The sequence below is a fragment of the Bos taurus genome, chromosome X (genome assembly GCF_002263795.3).
Source record: "Bos taurus isolate L1 Dominette 01449 registration number 42190680 breed Hereford chromosome X, ARS-UCD2.0, whole genome shotgun sequence".
Taxonomy (NCBI): Eukaryota; Metazoa; Chordata; class Mammalia; order Artiodactyla; family Bovidae; genus Bos; species Bos taurus.
Genome location: NC_037357.1, coordinates 136,332,210 through 136,352,390, shown reverse-complemented (window position 1 = coordinate 136,352,390; position 20,181 = coordinate 136,332,210). Strand labels below are relative to the sequence as shown.

At 46.5% G+C, this 20,181-nt stretch overlaps 1 protein-coding gene across 2 annotated transcripts in view; it reads right to left on the bottom strand.

The window, feature by feature from the left end:
• LOC100300059 (neuroligin 4 X-linked) overlaps positions 1-20,181 on the bottom strand; it is a 391,198-nt gene that overhangs the window by 344,722 nt on the left and 26,295 nt on the right. For both annotated transcript variants that reach the window (XM_059883924.1, XM_059883923.1), the window contains exons 2-3: positions 5,617-5,785; positions 2,389-2,476 (exon numbers count right to left, since the gene is read on the bottom strand). The gene's annotated coding sequence lies outside the window, so the exon portion shown is untranslated. The remainder of the gene's footprint in view (positions 1-2,388; positions 2,477-5,616; positions 5,786-20,181) is intronic.

The following is a 20,181-nucleotide window of genomic DNA, read 5'->3' as shown; positions in this document are numbered from 1 at the left end:
GCATACACCTATAGTATCCATAATTTGTTATATATTAATGTGCACACAAGCTCAGTCACGTCTCTTTGCAACTGCATAGACTATAGTCCTCCTCCAGAAGAATCTTCCTGACCCAAGGATCGAACCTGAGTGTCGAAGGTCACCTGCCCTGGCGCCCGGGTTCTTTACCACTAGCACCGCCTGGGAAAGCCCTTCACTGCTGCACTTTCCATGATGTTCCTTTATGGGTTTCATGGTCTGAAATGAAAGTCGCTCAGTCGTGTCCGAATCTTTGCAACCCTTCTCCCGGCCAGAATACAGGAGTGGGTAGCCTTTCCCTTCTCCTCCAGGGGATCTTCCCAACCCAGGTCTCCCGCACTGCAGGTTGGTTCTTTACCAGCTGAGCCACACGGGAAGCCCATATTCAGAGCTGTGCGGTTTAGAGCTCAAACTCCAGACCTAGTAACCACCGCCTCTCCTGGTTCTAAAACCAGGACGGCCTGCTTCACTGCACTGAATGCTCCTTGCAGGGCGGCTGCTGAAATGATAACAAGCAGAACTGCATAGGGTTGTTCTAAAGGTTGGTGTTATGAGAAGGAAGACACGTATCGGGCTGGCCAAGGAGTTCCTTGGCGGGTCAGACTTTTCAGCTGACCCGATACTTGTGCAACCTCACGCCTTGGTTACATATATCTGATGTTCCTCCAAAAAGAAAATGACAATACAAAAAAAAAAAAGTTTCAGAATTCACAAGAGAAACGAATTTGATTAATGTGCTGTTATTGATTGGTGAGCCGTATATCCTGATGAGAAATGTGTGTGCACACAACTCCTTTGATAAAATAGGTATGTCTACTCAAGATAAAAAGAGCGAACTGGGGTTCATGTGTTTCCTCATCTGCTATCTTTCACATTTCCATGTTAACCGCATAAACAGGGGTGGCATTCTGCTGCTGCTGCTGCTGCTAAATCGCTTCAGTCGTGTCTGACTCTGTGCGACCCCATAGATGGCAGCCCACCAGGCTCCACAGTCCCTCGGATTCTCCAGGCAAGAACACTGGAGTGGGTTGCCATTTCCTTCTCCAATGCATGAAAGGGAAAAGTGGAAGTGAAGTCGCTCAGTCGTGTCCGACTCTTTGCGACCCCATGGACTGCATCCTACCTATTCATTACAAATTAGTTTTTCGGGGAAGCCAAAAAAGAAATCAACCTAGCATTTGCTTATGGCAAGATATAGGAATGGGAGTTTGCAAATCTAGTTTGTTGAAAGCAAGAGTCCAGTGAAGGACATGACCTTGACAATCACCTAAAATCCCGGAAAGCCACTGAGGTTTATTAGAGTGAAGACTGGAAAATTAAGTGGTTAAACGGGAAACAGACAGTTAAAAGCCAGAGTTGGACATGACTTACTGACTGAACAAAGAGCAGCAATAATCACATATATATCAGCAGGGCTTGAATGGACAGCTGAGTCATGGAAAACCTCAACTATTTACTTGAAATACATTAAGACATGCTCTTTTTAGTATACTGACATACTTTTAAGGGCTTCCCCAGTGGCTCAGATGGTAAAGAATCCGCCTGTGACACGGGAGACCTGGGCTCAATCCCTGGGTGGGGAAGATCCCCTGGAGGAGGGCATGGCAACCCACTCCAGTATTCTTGCCTGGAGAATCCCCATGGACAGAGGAGCCTGGCGGGCTACAGTCCACGGGGTTGCAAAGAGTTGGACCCAACTCTGGACAAAGTATGCATGCATTCATTTTAAATTTTAAGCATGGGGGGAGGGGGGTAAGTGTGTCAGTTTTGATTTGTAAAGTACCTTCACTACTGCGAGCTCACAACCATCAAAATATTCTCTCCATTTCCCCTTCTTTGCGCTGTGCTCTATTTCTGATAAAGAAAAGGATTCCGGGGCCTCAGTGGGCCCCCACCCTGCATTAAAAGTACATCTGGTATTTAGTATTCCACTCCCCAGGGCTGCAGGCAAAAATGATACAAAGATACATTGAGGCCATTCAAAGATCTCAGTAGCTTGAGATGCTCCCTGCAGGATAAAGTGGGATGAGGGTCCATTTTGGAAGACATATACACAAGCTGAGTCAGAGGATTGACCCTGCTGTCTCATTAGTGAGATAGACTCTGCACTGGGGCTATTTGCAGAAACAAATGATTATTACGAAATCCTAAATTCACAAGGCATGCCCCTTGTACACGCCAAAGGAGGCTGAAATCGCTGCTCTGCACTGTGCTGAATTTGAAATGGATTTTTTTTCTTTCTGTTTTTAAAGAAAACCACGGTCCCCACCAAAGTAATTTCAAAGCACTGCTAGATGTGAATTAACCAGGCAGTAAATGCTTCAGGAAAATAAACCAGCGGAGATCAATCTTTACTTTTTTCATACTTACCATTACATCGTCCTTCTAAGAAGATGCTTTTAAAAATGCCTCCATGAAAATCTACTTGATTGCTTTTCCATCTCAGCACATTTCTCCCCTGTTGCCATAAAACAGAGACACAGAGAAAGAGAGAGAAAAATCCACTCAGTAAAAGAGATGCTATCGTTGTGTCAAAATCAACGTGACATTTCTTCTAAGCCTTCTTCTCTGTGATTAGAAAAACCGGGGGGGTAGAGACATCAGGTAATTCCGAACCGATTTCCTAAATTCAAGCAACCAATCAAGAAAGGACGCCAAAACAGTGATTACCGCAAACTGTAGCTTTTCTGTCTGACCACACGAGTCCACGGGCGATTTGAGAATTCAGAATAAACTGAGACCATTGGAAGTCAGCAATGTATCAATACTTACCACTTACACTCCTTGGGCCGCCATTAAATTTTCATTGAAAATGAACGATCAGTTTAGTTCATGTCTATGTTTGATCTAGTTTATTTAAGTTAAGGATTTAAACTCTTTGCCTGGGCTTCCCCGGTGGCTCAGGAGTAAACAATCCGGCTGCAGTGCAGGAGACTAGGGTTTGATCCCTGGGTTGGGAAGACCCCCCTGGAAGAGGAAATAGCAACCCACTCCAGTATTCTTGTCTGGGAAATCCCATGGCCAGAGGAGCCTGGTGGGCTACCGTCCATGGGGTCTCAAAGAGTCAGACACGACTGAGGCAACTCAGCTCCTCGCACAATTTGATTTGTGGAAGCCCAACCCACTCCAGCGTTCTTGCCTGGAGAATCGCAGGGACGGCAGAGCCTGGCGGGCTGCCGTCTATGGGGTCACACAGAGTCGGACACGACTGAAGTGACTCAGCAGCAGTAGCAGCAGCACATTAGGCATCATTTAGTTGAGAGGCTATTTCTCAACCTGCAGAGATTTTTTTTTCTCCAACAGCAGTATGTCAGACGGGCAAGATTCAAGCGGTCCATCTCTCTTGACTCTCCTATGGCAAAACCAGGCCCTGTTTGGTCAGGAACCATCTTCGGACCATTTGGTACTTTACTTGTCAGCTCAGGCTGGAGTCTTCTCTTTACAGGATGACTCTCAACAATCCCACTTCTAACTGAGGATCACCCCAAAGCAAGTGACCCCCCCACCACCCGTGAGATATATGGACAGACTACCCACTTGTCATTGAGTCATCACTTTACTTCTGCAAGAAGACAGCAAGTAGGAAGAGAGGATAAACCTTTCAACCCTCAATTTAATGCACTTCAACCCTAGAGGACATCGGTACTGATGTTTGGCTTTCAAAGCTAACGACTCAGCCCATTCTTCGGTTGTAGGAAGGGAGGTTCATTGTCATTTTTCTTTTTCTTTTTTTTTTTGATCACTGGTAACACGTAGCCACCATTAGTTACTATGTCATAAATATCGCCGGGGCAAATATATTTGTGAAAATGAATTTGTATGAAACAAACAATCTTAGTTGCACTCATTATTCTTGACCCTTCTATAGCCATGTGGGACAGTTACCATCACATTGATTTTAAATACTTTTAGGAAAAATGATATTCAGATGTTAGGTCTCACAACTCACCAGTTGCAAGACAGAGTTTGGACCCACGTCTACCTTGAGTTCAGAGAACACATCCTTTGCCCAGAATCAAGCTGTGTCTTTGTCCAAACATAATAGGAATTGTTACAGTAGGTAACGTGTCTATGGTGGGTCAGCGCTAAACGTGTATGGTGTGTGTGTGTGTGTGTGTGTGTGTGTTCAGTCGTGTCGGACTCTTTGTGACCAGGCTCCTCTGTCCATGGGGATTCTCCGGGCAAGAATACTGGAGTGAGTTGCCATTTCCTCCTCCAGGGGATCTTCCCGACCCAGGGATCAAACCAGAGTCTCCTGCATCTCCTGTGCTGGCAGGAGAATTCTTTACCACTGAGTCACCTAGGAAGCCCATATATATATGGTGGGTCAACCTTAAACATACTGCTTTACACATGGATGGACTCTTCATTTTTGGCTTTTCGGATCTTATTTCCCTGACCAAGGATGGAACCCGGGGTCCCAGTGATGAAAGCACCAAGTTCTAAGCACTGGACCACTAGAGAATGCCCATTTGGACTCTTTTCATCCTCTCAATGAGTGCAAAAGACAGCATTATCTCCTTTAATTGGAAAAAAAAAAAAAAAAACACGAAGGAGGTATTAGGGAACTCACCCAAGATCACCGCGCTATTAATGGCAGTGTAGGGCTCAAAGTGGGCAGTCAGACTATCAAGACACATTCTATCAGGTGGAGCAATAAAACCTTCTCTCTGTCTCCCTCTCAGTCCCCAGAGTGTGAGAATCTCAGCCTGACACGGTTTCCATCAAAGGTTACTTTGTATCAGGACCAAAGAGCCTCAGTGCCCCAGTGATGCGGATCGGAATAGCAAGCATCCATGGACCAGGAGGTATTATAACATAGCGGGATTACATATCACAATTTACAAACCGGCTCTGTTTCTCTTTCCTTTGATCAGAGGTCCTGCCTTGGTTCACACCCACAGCTCAGTGTCCATTTCACAAGTTGTGTGTGTGTGTGTGTGTGTCAGCAAAGAACTACCAAAATGATAAATCACTTATTGGGCGGGGGGAAAAAAACATATCGATGGATCTATTACATTTGTGCTGGAGGACATATTACAGATGTCCTGAAAACAGATAAATATGACAACAAACTGCTGATTCATTGAAAATTAATAAGAAATTACATTTTATTATGCAGTTTCACTGTATAGGCTATAAAGTTATAAGCTACCATATAGATACCATCTGTAAAAAAACTTACACTATAATTATTATGTTATTGACTCATTGGTGACAGTTTCTTTCAAAAACTGAACTTCCTTGGTGGTCCAGTGGTTAAGAATCCAGCTGCCAATGCTGGAGACATGGGTTCTATCCCTGGTTGGGGAACTTGGATGCTGCATGCTCGGGGCAGCTAAGCCCGTGTACCAGAACTAGTAAGCCCGTGTACCACAATTACTAAGCCCGTGTACCACAGTTACCAAGCTTGCATTCCGCAATGAAGAACCAGTGCAGATTAAAAAAAAAAATCCCTTGAGATGACTGATATTGAATTCTCAAGTTTCACCAGTATTGATGAGCTACTCATATATTAGCAAATCCTAGCGTGAACATCTTATGTCACGCTGCTGGCGTCTTAGGATGCAGCAAACACATAAGTCAAAGTATACAGACCTCTAGCAGAATATTCGATGCAGAAGCTAAGAACGGTCTACTCCACTCTATGACAACGATTCAAGGAAGCTTCTCCAAATAATGTCATCTCTACGACCGAAGACCTGGGGTTTCCTAGAGGTGTTCACAGCCATTCCAAATGGCCCTGGGCAGCAGGTCCAGCAGATACCTAGAACATAAGGTAACAGGGACATAAGTAGTTTCATAAAAGATGCCGTTGATGAAGCTAGGACTTTTCAATAGGGTACAAACATGATTTTATTCCCTGGTAGCTAAATACTGTGAGCTTCCCAGGTGGCTGAGTGGTAAAAAATCCACCTGCCAATGCAGGAGATGTGAGTTTGCTCCCAGGGTCAGGAAGATTCCCCTGGAGGAGGGAAGGGCAACTCACTCCAGTATTCTTGCCTGGAGAATCCCATGGACAGAGGAGCCTGGCGGGCTACAGTCCAGCGACTGTAAGAACTTGTTCTTTAGCAACTAAAGAACAGTAACAAATGCTGTACAGAAAACACTGCGTAGAAATCCTAAGGTATTTCATTTCAGAAATGTTCATTGAGCACACACTTTGCGAAAGATTTGAGGATACTAGAAAAGAAATATCAAGGGCTTTCCTGGTGGTGCAATGGCTAAGGCTCTGCATTCCAAACGCAGGGGCCCTGGTTCCATCCCTGGTCAGGGAACTAAATCCCACATGCAGTGACTAAAGAGCCCACAAGCTGCCACAAGAGCCCCAGTGCCACAACAAAGACTGAAGCCTCCATGGACAGCAAGCAAGACCGACTGCGGCCAAATAAATAAGGTTCAAGTAAGTGCAGTGAAAGGCACTCACTGGTGTCCCACTCTCTGCGACCCCGTGGATTGCAGCCCATCAGGCTCCTCTGTCCATGGGATTCCCCAGGCAAGGATACTGGAGTGGGTTCTCATTCCCTTCTCTGGGGGATCTTCCCCACCCAGGGATCGAACCCAAGTTTCCTGCATTACAGGCGAATTCTTTACCGACTGAGCCACCAGGGAAGCCCTCAAGAAGTCGGAGCCAGGATTACAGCTAAGGGGGTCTGAGGTTTCCACATCACTCATGACCAGTATCTGCATGTAGTCCAGCACACGCATAGACAAAATGGGAACATACAAGTGCATATTCAAAACCTAAAATATTTCAGAGAGCTTTGTTTAAAAACAAACTCTAGTGTCCATAAGTTTGTTTACTAAGTCTGAGAGTCTCTGTTTTCTAAGTTCATTTGTATCGTTTCTTTTTAGACTTGTTATGGTTGCTGAGGAGGGAAGGGATAGTCAGAGAGTTTGGGATGGACACGGACACACTGCTGTGTTTAACATGGAGAACCGACAAGGACCTGCTGGACAGCACAGGAAACTCTGCTCAATACTCTGTAATAACCTTATGGTCACCAGGGGGAAGGATGGGGGAAGGACAGTCAGGTGGTTTGGGATGGACACGGACACACTGCTGTATTTAACGTGGAGAACCAACAAGGACCTGCTGGACAGCACAGGAAACTCTGCTCAATACTCTGTAATAACCTTATGGTCATCAGGAGGAAGGATGGGGGAAGGGATAGTCAGGGAGTCTGGGATGGACGTGGACACACTGCAGTATTTAACATGGAGAACCAGCAAGGACCTGCTGGACAGCACAGGGAACTCTGCTCAAGACTCTGTAATAACCTTATGGTTCCCAGAGGAAAGGGTGGGGGAAGGGATAGTCAGGGGGTTTGGGAATGGACATGGACACACTGCTGTATTTAACGTGGAGAACCAACAAAGACCTGCTGGACAGCACAGGGAACTCTGCTCCATGTCATGTGGCAGCCTGGATGGGAGGGGAGTTTGGGGGAGAATGGATCCATGTATGTGTATGGCTGAGTCCCTTTTGCTACTCACCTGAAACCATCACAACACTGTTAACTGGCTATACCCCAATACAAAATAATAAAAAAGTTCAAAAGAAAAGAAAAATCTGGTGTCCGCCATCATGTATTGTCTTCTTGCACACACATATACAGAAAGGGGAAAATATAAAAACTGTCTTTAAGACCACAAGATATTTCAGAGATATTTTTAAATTAAAAAGAGCCTAGTATCATTCATCATTTAACTGTCTTTTGGATCTCAGTGACTTGCTGAATTTCTAAATGAAAAATGGGAGAGGCTGAATTTTGATAGACTTTCATGAGTAGCTAAACAAATTAAGTAAAATGCATGCTCAGATGAGAATTGTACTTATTGAGAGGTTTGAGCAGGGTGTCCCAGACATGTCTGAATGTGCAGATAAATGTTCCAATTAACATAAATCATCTTAATTTGCACCCTAATGTATCTAACCCAGACTTTATCTCTTTTCTGTCACAATCTTCCAAACCACATTCGGTTTTGAAAGATGCCTATTTAATAAAACATGTGTTTCTGTCTTGGATTGGCTCCCAACTTTAAGCAATGCTCAAATTGTTTCATTTTTAGCATTAGGAAAATCCAGCGAGGAGAAACAGAGAAAAATTTTCCTTAGCATTTAAAGAGTAACTGAAAATACAGATAATCAATTGTACACAGTTCTACGCTGCCGAGAACATCCCAGAATTCTGATGATTCTCAAGAAATTCATTTCGTATTCACTTTGCTAATTTTGAACCCAATCTTTACAACAAAATTAAAAAGTACTAGAGTCGTTATCCCGCAAATGGCGCAAAGAAACAATGCTGCAATGAACATTTATAGCTTTCACATAAGACTTAAAAGGATTAAAGTCCAAAATCCTTAACGTTCCTAAACCGTATCCCTCTAAATTTTCTAGGTGTGGACTAGAATGGGAAATTTGATAAAAGCTTTTCTATGACAGTGTCTTTAAAATAATACAGAAAAAGAAACTAAAAATTCACGGACACGAATACCGGCAGAGATCTTCAAAGATAAGTAGACATTTAGAAACAAATCCCAGAAGGATGTTGAATGATCCATTCATGTATCAAAGTGCCAGTTGCTCAGTCGTGTCTGATTCTTTTGACCCCGTGGACTGTAGCCCGCCAGGCTCTTCTGTCCAGGGAATTCTCCACGCCAGAATACTGGAGTGGGTTGCCATTCCCTTCTTCAGGGGATCATCCAGACCCAGGGATTGAACCTAGGTCTCCCGCATTGCAGGCGGATTCTTTACCATCTGAGCCACCAGGGAAGTCCATACATTTTAGTAAATTGTGCTGGTCTGTAAACAAGCTGAACCGTCAAAGAAGACCCACCTGGCCACATGTGGCCAGCTTCTCCGATTCAATGACAGAGGTGGTTTCTCCAGCCTGACTCACCTACAAGTCCACCAGTGATGACTCGGTTGCTAATGCTTATTAACAGGCAACATTTGATGTTCTCATTCTCTCCATGAATACGTATAGGGTGCCTGAAAATTGCCCGTTTCTTCAACACATAGCCAATGAACACCCCCTTGTGAGGGCAAAGCAGAAAAACGTTTCAACCTACACATGTAGCCAAAGAGTGAAAATGCCTTCGAGTTTGGGCGAGCACGGAAAGGGAAGCAAGCAGGAGATGAAATAACAATCCGCCTGCCAATGAGGGGACATGGGTGCGATCTTTGGTCAGGGAAGATTCCACGTGTCACAGAGCACCCAAGCCCATGTGCCACAGCTATTATTAAGCCTGCGGTCCACGACAAGATAAACCCAACACAATGGGAAGCCCAGGCACCGCAACTAGACAAAGTCTGTGAAGCCACAAAGACCCAGCACAGCCAAAAATAGACAGATCAATTAATATTTTTTAAGAAGAAAGCAACGGTGTACAGCCTACCTTACGTGGGAAGAAGGCAGGGGCAGTGGCCGTGTGCTAACTTTGCTTGGTTGGATCACGAAACCTAAAGACAGCTGGTATACCAGCAGCGATGTCTTCAGAGACCCCTACGTGACGGAGCTTGTAGGCAGGCAGGGAAGCTCCTTCTGCAAAGCCAAATAGGTCACGGAAAGGAATGTGGGGTTCATGTTAAGAGTCATTCATACGCAGCCCTTCTTTGTGAGCTATTTTAGGCTGAGAAGGAGGAGCACAAGGTCAAAGATAAATAATACGAAAAACCTGCCTCTGGTACTGACTATGTGCCTGCATTTCAGTGAGCTTTCACTGATTCCTCGGCCTATGTTGCAACCATCTCTACAAGCAGGGACTCTCGTATAAGCCTCTTCGAGGAGGAGAAAAGTGAAACGGGAAAAATCAGCTATTGCAATTCACACACCTGGGAAGTGTCAGAGGTGGCCTGGCTACAGTGGTAGAAACGGGTGAGTACCAAAGAGGGGGGCCAATAGTGCCCGTCGGAGAGAGGGGAGGGCGTGAGAGGAGCAGACCTGTAGCCTCATGCGACGGACAAAGGATGCCCGCATGTGAAATAGCGAAAATATACATGTAACTCTCTGCCCCTGCCTTCTGGCACAAAGCTCCGAACTGTGTGTGTTAGTCACTCAGTCGTGTCCCCCTCTTTGCGACCCCTTGGACTGTAGCCCACCAGGCTCCTCTGTCCATGAGATTCTCCAGGCAGGAACAGTGGTGTGGGTTGCCATGCCCTCCTCCAGGGGATCTTCCCGACCCAGGGATGGAAGCCGAGTCTCTTTAGTCTCCTGCATTGGTAGGTGGGTTCTTTACCACTAGCACCACCCAGGAAGGTAAAGGAACCTTCGATTTATAGGGAAGTTGAAGCAAAGCAGAGGGTCATCGGCTTGCAACCTACTGCAAGGACCTTCTGCTTGCAACTGGCAGAAGAATTGGGGGTCAGGGAGCAGCCTCATGGGGCTGAGTCTTTCACCGGTGGGGTCTGTGCTAACTTCAATTAGTGACACATTGAACGGAATTGGGGGACACCCAGCTGGAGTCACAGGCTATGACTTGGTGGAGTAGGGGAACCCACACATCTGGGGTCAGAGGATCGTTGAGTCTGTGAGCACAGTTTTCCCCAAACAATAGGGGAGAGGGGAATACAAGGGTAGTCCAGGTTGAAGGAGTGGCTGGGAAGAATCAACAACAGGAAACACACAAAGAACAAGAGCAGCGGATGTCCGAGCGTCTCAGCTCGGGTGGATCGCGACGCTCTGAGAAGGGATGAATGAAGCTGGGGGGTGGGGGTGGGATGGGTGATGGAAGATGTCTGTGCTCGTGGGTGGTTTCTGAACAGGGTACTCATTTTACTCAATCTATGACTTGCAAAAATGGAGCGAGAATAGTTGAAAAAAAAATAGACTGGAGAGGATGCCACTTCTATGCGGAATCTGAAAAAAAAAATTTGTAGAGATGATCTTATTGAGAAAAAAGAAGGAGACACAGATGTAGAGAACAGATGTTATGGATACCACAGGGAGCGGGTGAGTGGGATGAACTGGGAGATTTGGCACTGGCAGAGAGACACCACTGATACTGCCAAAGCCGCTCAGTCATGTTCGACTCTTTGCGACCCCATGAACCATACAGTCCCTGGGATTCTCCAGGCCAGAATACCGGAGTGGGTAGCCTTACCCTCCTCCAGGGGATCTTCCCCACCCAGGGATCGAACCCAGGTCTCCCACATTGCAGGTGGATTCTTCACCGGCTGAGCCACCAGGGAAGCCCATACACTACTGATACTAGGTATTAAATAGATAACTAACGGGAATCCGCTGTATAGCACAGGGGACTCTGCTTGATATTCTAGAATAACCTAAATGGACAAAATAGTGTTCGTGGCTCAGTCGTGTCCTACTCCTTGCGGTGGACTGTAGCCCGCCAGGCTCCTCTGTCCATGGGATGCTCCAGACAAGAATACCGGAGTGGGTTGCCATTCCCTTCTCCAGGGCATCTTCCAGACCCATGGATTGAACCTAGGTCTCCCGCATTGCAGGTGGATTCTTTACCATCTGAGCCACCAGGGAAAGCCCTATATTTTAGTAAATCATGTTGGTCTATAAACAAGCTGAGCCATCAAAGAAGACCCATCTTGCCTCTGTGGCCAGCTGCTCCGACCATAAACTGATTCAATGACAGAGGTGGTTTCTCCAGCCTCTCTGACTCACCTACAAGTCCGACAGTGATGCCTAGGTTGTTAACACTTGTTAACACGCTACATTTGATTTCTCCATTGTCTCACTGAATACGTATGAGGTGCCTGACAACTGCTCCTTTCTTCAACACATAGCCAGTGAACATCCCCTTTGGAAGGCAACCTGGGTCCCCTGCATTGTAGGCAGATTCTTTACCATCTGAGCCACCAGGGAAGCCCTCCAACTCTTTCATGGGCCATGAAAGAGTAAGGAGTCTTCAGCAGCTGCTCTAAACTTTACACTTCTCTGACCCCCAATACCCCCATCCTTCATGATCTGTTCAAGACCCTCCCAGCAGGCAGGTGTCAGTTCTTTAGGAAGGCGTCCCGTGAACTCGGCCTAAAGAAGCATTCCCCCTCCTGGCTGTTCTCCCCTAGGGCCATAAAAACGACGTCACCCTGATTCAAGGAATGATATCACCTGAACGTATGTTAGCATCTGAGTCCTCCAACAGACCACAAGACTCCAAGACCAAGACGGTGTCTCCCGCTTATCTAGCCACCCCCACGGCAAGTCCGATGCCCGCCCAGGACTGCCCAGCGTGTTAAAACACACGACTGCACTTCTAAAGGTTCTGACGCTCACGGCGACTGGGAGATTGTTTTCCACGTTCCCATCCAAACAGTTGCTCAAGGTCAAGAAATACCGTCCTCAGGGAGCAGAGAAGAGAGAAGGCGTGAAGGGCTGGACAGCGTGTCACCTCGTGCAAACACACGTAAGTCAAAAGGTTTGCTATTTTCTTAACTGTTTACAATCCGTGAGCTGCAAGTGGAGAAATACACGGGGGCAAACCGACGTGGCAGCTCCTGTTTGCTTAATGTTGGACGCTGGAGAGAAAGCTGAAGATGAGATAGGACAAACCCTACATCTCTGGGGGCTTCCCGGGTGGCTCAGATGGTAACAAGTCTGCCTGCAGTGCAGGAGACCCTGGATCACGAATATCCCCTGGAGCAGGGCATGGCAACCCACTCCACTATTCTTGCCTGGAGCATCCCATGGACAGAGGAGCCTGGCGGGCTACAGTCCACAGGGTCGCAGAGAGTCAGACACGACTGAGCAACTAACACCTCTCTGTCCAGGGTTAATTTCAGGGCAGTTTCGATTTCCTGACATAAAGGCCACCCTGAGCTTTAAGGATCCAGGGTCGGGACGGGCTGGCTGTCACTTAAGATGTCCATCCCCCTGCATTCGATTTCAGTGGCACAGTTCAAATTGCAAACCGCTCCCCCTCAGCCCCGCCCTTTTCCCAATATGTCTGTGATGTCTCACGCGGTCGCCAAGACATTGAGTAAAATCCCCACAGTGTGTGGTCTCGATAATCACGGTGTCCGACGAGCCCTATTCACATGGAGAGTCTTAATTACAATGATCACGGCTCTCGAATCAGGCAGAATTAAGAGCTGGAGAGGACCTGGGGATGGGTCCAACCCACTCATTTCACAGTCGAGGGGACAGGAAGCTGCCTCCCTTGTAAGCGCTGTGATTAAAAAGGAAGGGGGACCCATCCTCGCCCCGGGACAGGTGATGCTCTTTAAGGGTAGAGCGCCATCCTAGCAATCCTCATGAGGGCTTCCCTGGTGACGCAGCAGATATGCGGCCCCCATGCAGGGGACACGGGTTCAATCCCGGGTCCAGGAAGATCCCACGTGGCGTCAGAGCAACTAAGCCCATGCACTGCCCTGGAGCCCGGCAACCACAGAAAGCCACTGCAATCAGAACTCTACAGGGGAGTAGACACCCCCCACCTCTTTCTGCAACTAGCAAAAGCCCAGGTGCAGCAATAAAGACCCAGCACAGCCAAAAATAAAAATAAAACGAGGAAGGGGATGTATGTATCAGCAGAAACGAACAGCACATTTTAAAGCAAACTATACTTCAATTAAAAATGTTCGGTGAGCAAAAAAAAATTTTTTTAATAATAAAAAAAAAAACAGTAGGAACTATTGATTCTGGAAGCCAAAAGTCCTAAACTCAAGGTGCCCTCCCTGCCTTTGAAGACTCCCTGGGAGGGTGCTCCCTGCTGTGTTCTAGAATCAGAAGGCTCTTGGCCAGGGTGGGCGCTCCCTGACTCGGAGCTGTTGCCAGGCACTCACATCACCATCTTCCCCTCACGCATTGTCTGTTCCACCCTGCCTTGTCTGTGTCTGCACGTGGCGTCTGCCCCTCTTAAAGGGATGTGAGATCACAGCCTGCTCCGATGACCTCATCTTTCATGCCATCTGCAAAGCCCACAGTTTCAACCCAGGTCACCTTCGGAGGTCCTCGGGGTTGGGAACGCATCATATCTTTTGGAGAAGGGCAGGTCGACTCACCGGGCCGGGTTTATCTTCTAAATGAGATGGTCGGGCTTCTGGATTTTTGGCTTTTAGTGTCTAAGTGTTAATCCTGGAAAGAAATAGAAGAAAATTGCTCCAGGTGTGTGTGTGTGTGTGTGTGTGTGTGTGACACACATTTGGAATCCTGGAACCACAACATTCTAACCACGGGCAGGATGGTTTGCTTTCAACCAGGTTATTTCATTGTATTTTTCCTTTATACAAAAAACTCCCCTCTACACATTTGCATGAAGCCAGAAGGTGTGTTCCCTGCAGAAGCCACTTGCATACAGGACCCCGCCAGCAATGGAAGGAGAATGGGAACCAGACGGCCCCTGGGAACAGTTTGCACGCGAGCATCCAAAGCTCTTTCCCAGCAACGGCCCTGGTGGCCCAGTGGTTCAGGATCCACCTGCCAATGCAGGGACACTGGTTCCGTTCTTGGTCAGGGAAGATCTGACTTGTCACGGGACAGCTCAGCCCGTTTGCCATCTGACGGGCCACGGGACAACTATGCCCCTGAACCACAAGTACTGAGTCCATGAGTCCACCTGGAGCCCAGAAGTCACGACGAGACGAGCCACCACAATAAAAAGTCCGTGAATCGAAACTAGAGAAAGCTGGTACGGCAAGGAAGACCCAGCACATCCCAAACTAATAATGTAAAATAAATGATATAATAATCCAAAAGTAAATAATATATATTAAAACGAAACATGGTAAAGGAATTGCTGGAGATGACAAACACCTCGCAAAGCATAATAAAACAAAATAACCTTAAAAAAAAAAAATGAAAGAAAGCTCTCTGCCATGACTAAGTACTGAACTGACTTTTCCTCGCCTCTACTATCCCAGAGCCCAGATTCTTCACCTTTCTCTTTCCTTGTGGTTCAGACACTCATTTTAAATCTGCTCTAGCCATTAGATTACACATCGTTGCCACGGCATCGACACTTCAAACATATAAGGGAGAGTCTTAAAAACACAGACGGGAAAAGGAAAGCATTCCTGTTTACCAACTACAAACTGAATACGATGAAATACTTATCCATTGTAGCAAACATACAGACTAAAGAAATGTTTGTTGAAGAAAAAAAAAAAAACAGCAAACGTCAGGACCCAGTTTTAGAGACAAACTGTTAAGTATTAGTTAGGGTGTCGCCTGGAGAATCCCAGGGACAGGGGAGCCTGGTGGGCTGCCGTCTATGGGGTCGCACAGAGTCGGACATGACTGAAGTGACTTAGCAGCAGCAGCAGCAGCATCCAGGTTGTGAGGGACCATTATGCAGTTGGTATCAGCAGTTTAACTGAAGCAAGGCAGTGTACTGCTATTTATAACCACCTGAATGGAAATCACTGTTTCTGCACAATCCTTTTATCATAAAAAAAGGGAGAAGGTGCCCAGGTCTTAGAGAAATTAAAAATGATAATACAAAGTAAGTTATAATGTGGTCACTTATCACAGATCTTACACTGCCTTCTTTGGGGTCAGCGATATTAAATCTGAACCTCTGAGGTTAACAATAGCATGTCTCAAAAACACCTTTTCCCCACACAAATCCATCTTGTGATCACTCACAGAACATTAGCACTTCTTATTTTGCTCAAGAATCTAATTTTAATCCATCAATGCAACAGTGTACAGAAACACAACACCACTTTCAAGGCGTCAGAAACTCTGCAAAGAACGCCTCTATGGTTTCCACTGATGCCAATCACTTCTCAGCAACGGGCAGCTCTCCCCAATTCGTGCTCATCTATAGAAGTGCAAATCGTATTCCAGGCATCCAATGTTTGAACACTGTCTCAATCCTCATCTACCAAGTTTTCCAGCTGCAACGCGATTTTGTCCAGGTTTAGATAAGCTAGGCTGCAGTCCATGGGGTCGCTAAGAGTCAGACACGACTGAGCGACTTCACTTTCACTTTTCACTTTCATGCATTGGAGAAGGAAATGGCAACCCACTCCAGTATTCTTGCCTGGAGAATCCCAGGGATGGGGGAGCCTGGTGGGCTGCCGTCTATGGGGTCGCACAGAGTCGGACACGACTGAAGCCACTTAGCAGCAGCAGCAGCAGCACCTGCATTTTGCTCAGCACTTTGTTCTGAAACACAGTCGTTGAGATTTTCCTGTTCGTGTTTTCGCTTTTTATTTGCTCTGAAGTGCTCCCTTATACAAGTCAATTCCATCTTCCTTTGAGGTCAAGAACATAATAATGACTGTCTCCAACATCACCCTCCTTCGCATTACAACCGACATAATTCAAAAAAGCCTAGTTTGTATAAAACGAGCTTCCAAAATAATACAATTACTACCTCTCATGGCAAAGAGTTTGCCCAGTTTTTCTGATCATGCCTGGCATGCATACTAGGCTAACAAATCCCAAGTGCATGAACTCGGTAGCATCTGACTCTTTGAGACCCCATGGACTGTAGCCCGCCAGGCTCCTCTGTCCATAGGGATTCTCCAGGCCAGAATCAGAGAAGGCAATGGCACCCCATTTTAGTACTCTTGCCAGGAAAATCCCATGGGTGGAGGAGCCTGGTGGGCTGCAGTCCATGGGGTCTCGAAGAGTCGGATACGACTGAGAGACTTCACTTGCACTTTTCACTTTCATGCATTGGAGAAGGAAATGGCAACCCACTCCAGTGTTCTTGCCTGGAGAATCCCAGGGACGGGGGAGCCTGGTGGGCTGCCGTCTGTGGGGTCTCACAGAGTCAGACACAACTGAAGTGACTTAGCAGCAGCAGCAGCAGGCAAGGATACTGGAGTGGGTTGCCATTTCCTTCTCCAGGGGATCTTCCCCACTCAGGGATTGAGCCCTGGTCTCCTGCATTGGCAGGTTGATTCTTTACCACTCTGCCAAGACAAGGAAATTCCCTCTTATTTGACAACATCAATGATAATAACATCATCCCTTTTCTTTTTCTCTACAAGTTAGAAATCCAAGAGGTATTTTTTTTCTCAAATATGGACCCACTGACTGAAAAGGTCTATGCCATTGTGCTGAAGGATGAAATAAACTTAGAATCAGACAGTACAGCGGTGGTTGTCAGGGGCTGGGGGATGGAGGAAATGGGGAGACATCAGCCAAAGGGTAAAAGCTTCCAGTTAGGAGATAAGGTCTGACAACACAGTAAGTCCCCTACCCATGAACTCGTCCTGTACGGAGACCACGTTCTTAAGTCCGATTTGTTTCAAAGTCCATCAGAGTGAGCCCAGGGACCCAGCTAACACAAGCAGTACCCTGGGTTTAGAATACATCCATTTCTTTCAAAGTTCGCAACTTGAAAGTTCATATGCAGGGGACTCACTGGACTGTCTCCTCCACTTGAAAACTGCTGAGAATAGGTCTTCAAGGTGCTCACCACAAATAAGAAAGGATAATTGTGTGGCATAACGGGGCTGGTGGCTAATACCATGGTGGCAATTATTCTACAATATATAAGGGTATCAAATCCTCAGACTGGACACCTTCCACTTTGCCACATCATGGACTGTAGCCTACCAGCCTCCTCCGTCCATGGGATTTTTCAAGGCAAGAGTCCTGGAGTGGGTTGCCATTTCCTTCTCCAGGGGATCTTCCCGACCCAGGGATCCAACCTGGGTCTCCCGAATCCCAGGTAGATGCTTTACCATCTGAGCCAACAGGGAAGTTACCTTCCACTTACAGTGTATCAGTCATGTCTCAGGAAACCCGAGGTGTGGAGAAAGGATGAGACAGACCAACAGTGATGAGAAAGCCCCTCGGTTAGTCACCGGAGACAAAAATGTCTTAACCAGGGGCCCCATGAGAATGATGCAAGTGAAAGTCGCTCAGTGGTGTCGACTCTTTGCAACCCCATGGACTATACACTCCCTGGGATTCTCCAGGCCAGAATACTGGAGTGGGCAGCCTTTCCCTTCTCCAGGGGATCTTCCCAACCCAGGGATCCAACCCAGGGCTCCCACACTGCAGGTGGATTCTTTACCAGCTGAGCCACCAGGGAAGCCCTATAATTGTGTAGCTTACGTTGCGAGTGTTTAGTCTTTATTTTTGCGAATTTTATACACAGCATGGACTATTAACCAAACTGATAAGATGTGGCCTTCTCTGTTGGCCCAGTGGGTAAGAATCCACCTGTCAATGCAGGGGACGTGGGTTTCATCGCTGGCCTGGGAACTACGACCCCCAGGCAACTAAGCCTGTGCTCCACAACCACTGACCCTACACTCAGGAGGTTTGGGAACCACAACCCCCAACTACTGAAGCACACTTGCCCGAGAGCCTGTGCTCTGAAACTAGACAGTAAAGTCCACCCACCCTCCCCAAATCCATTGCTGCAACGAGAAAAAGCCCATGGGTAGCAATGAAGACCCAGCAGCACAGCCAAAAATCAATCAACACATTTCTTCTTAAAAAAGAAAAAAATTGATAAAATTGGGTTAAGCATGAGCTCCCATGGACGGAGGACCCTGGTAGGCTGCAGTCCGTGGGGTCACTAAGAGTCAGACAGGACTGAGCAACTTCACTTTCAATTTCCACTTTCATGCATTGGAGAAGGAAATGGCAACCCACTCCAGTGTTCTTGCCTGGACAATCCCAGAGACAGAGGAGCCTGGTAGGAGGCCATCTATGGGGTCACACAGAGTGGGACACGACTTAAGCAACTTAGCAGCAGCAGCAGCAGCCAGGGGTTCCCTGATGGCTCAACTGGTAAGGAATGTGCCTGCGATGCAGGAGACCCCGGTTGGATTCCTGGGTCAGGAAGATCCCCTGCAGAAGGGATAGGCTACCCACTCTAGTATTCTTGGGCTTCCCTGGTGGCTCAGCTGGTAAAGAATCTACCTGCAATGCGGGAGACCTGGGTTTGATCCCTGGGTTGGGAAGATCCCCTGGAGAAGGGACTAGCTACCCACTCCAGGATTCTTGCCCGGAGAAACCCATGGACAGAGGAATCCTGGAGGGCTGCACTTCATGGGGTCACAAAGAGTCAGACACCACTGAGGAACTAAGCACAGCACCTGAGCTAGCAAAGGGGGATAAAAATGCAGGACTATGTGTGTGTATAGATGCCTTTGTAATGATGGGGCAAAGTTTACCATCCAAGTCTCTCCATCTCTGCCTCTCCAATGGGTACCAGATAAAATGGGTACCAGTGATCCCAGAAGGGACCAAGTCACACCGGTCCATACTCACAAAGCTTTCCTTCCATGGAGAACAATGGCTCGGGTAAGGCAGGTTTCCTCCCTAAGGAGCTGGTAAGCTAAGACTGAGTATTACAGGAAACACTCTGGTTCTTTTAAAAATAACTTGAGTACTACTTTTTGCTGAGTCTATAACCTACTTTCACATAGGATAAAAAGAGCGGTTCCTTCAATAAGAATTCGCAAGAAAAAATACAGAGAGTCAGAGACAGACAAAACTCAAAAGATACATCAACCTATTGCAACGCACGGACCTTGGGTAAGTTAGCAAACTAGTAAAAAAAAAAATCAAAATCCTCTGACTTTCATGACTGCATTGTTGGTGATACTGAGAAACTGTCGATAATTTTTAGAGGTAGTAAAGATACAACTGTTACATATGGGGAAAAAATAGCCCTTTTTCATCTTAAAGAAGTGGACTGACATGTCATGACATGAATCATATGTCCCCATAATGAGATTTGCTGGCAGGGCGTGACGTTACATAGGAACACTTAGATCAGGCATTCATAATTGTTAAGGTTGAATGATGGGGTACTTGGGGTTCATTGTTCCATTGTCTTTCTTTTTTTTCTTGCAAGTACTTGAAACCTTCAACAGTAAAATAATCCCTAAGATTTCAAGCACATAAGTTTAAAAACACACACACACCAAAGATAAACAAGTTTACAAATCAAAACAGTATATACATCAATCTATAAAACGAAATAAGTAATGCCCCTCTGGTAAAGCATGTGGAATTTATATGTATGAATCTGAAAATAAGTTATAAATATACCCTCTACCAGTCAAAAAATAAAGACATTGCATGTAAATCAATGAAGTTAGAACAGTCTTTCACACCACATATAAAAATAAACTCAAAATGGCTGAAAGACTTTATTATAATACATGACACCGTACAACTCCCAGGAGAAGACCCAGGCACAACGTTCTCTGACATAAATTGCAGCAATGTTTTCTTAAGTCAGTCTCCAAAGGCAAACAGATAA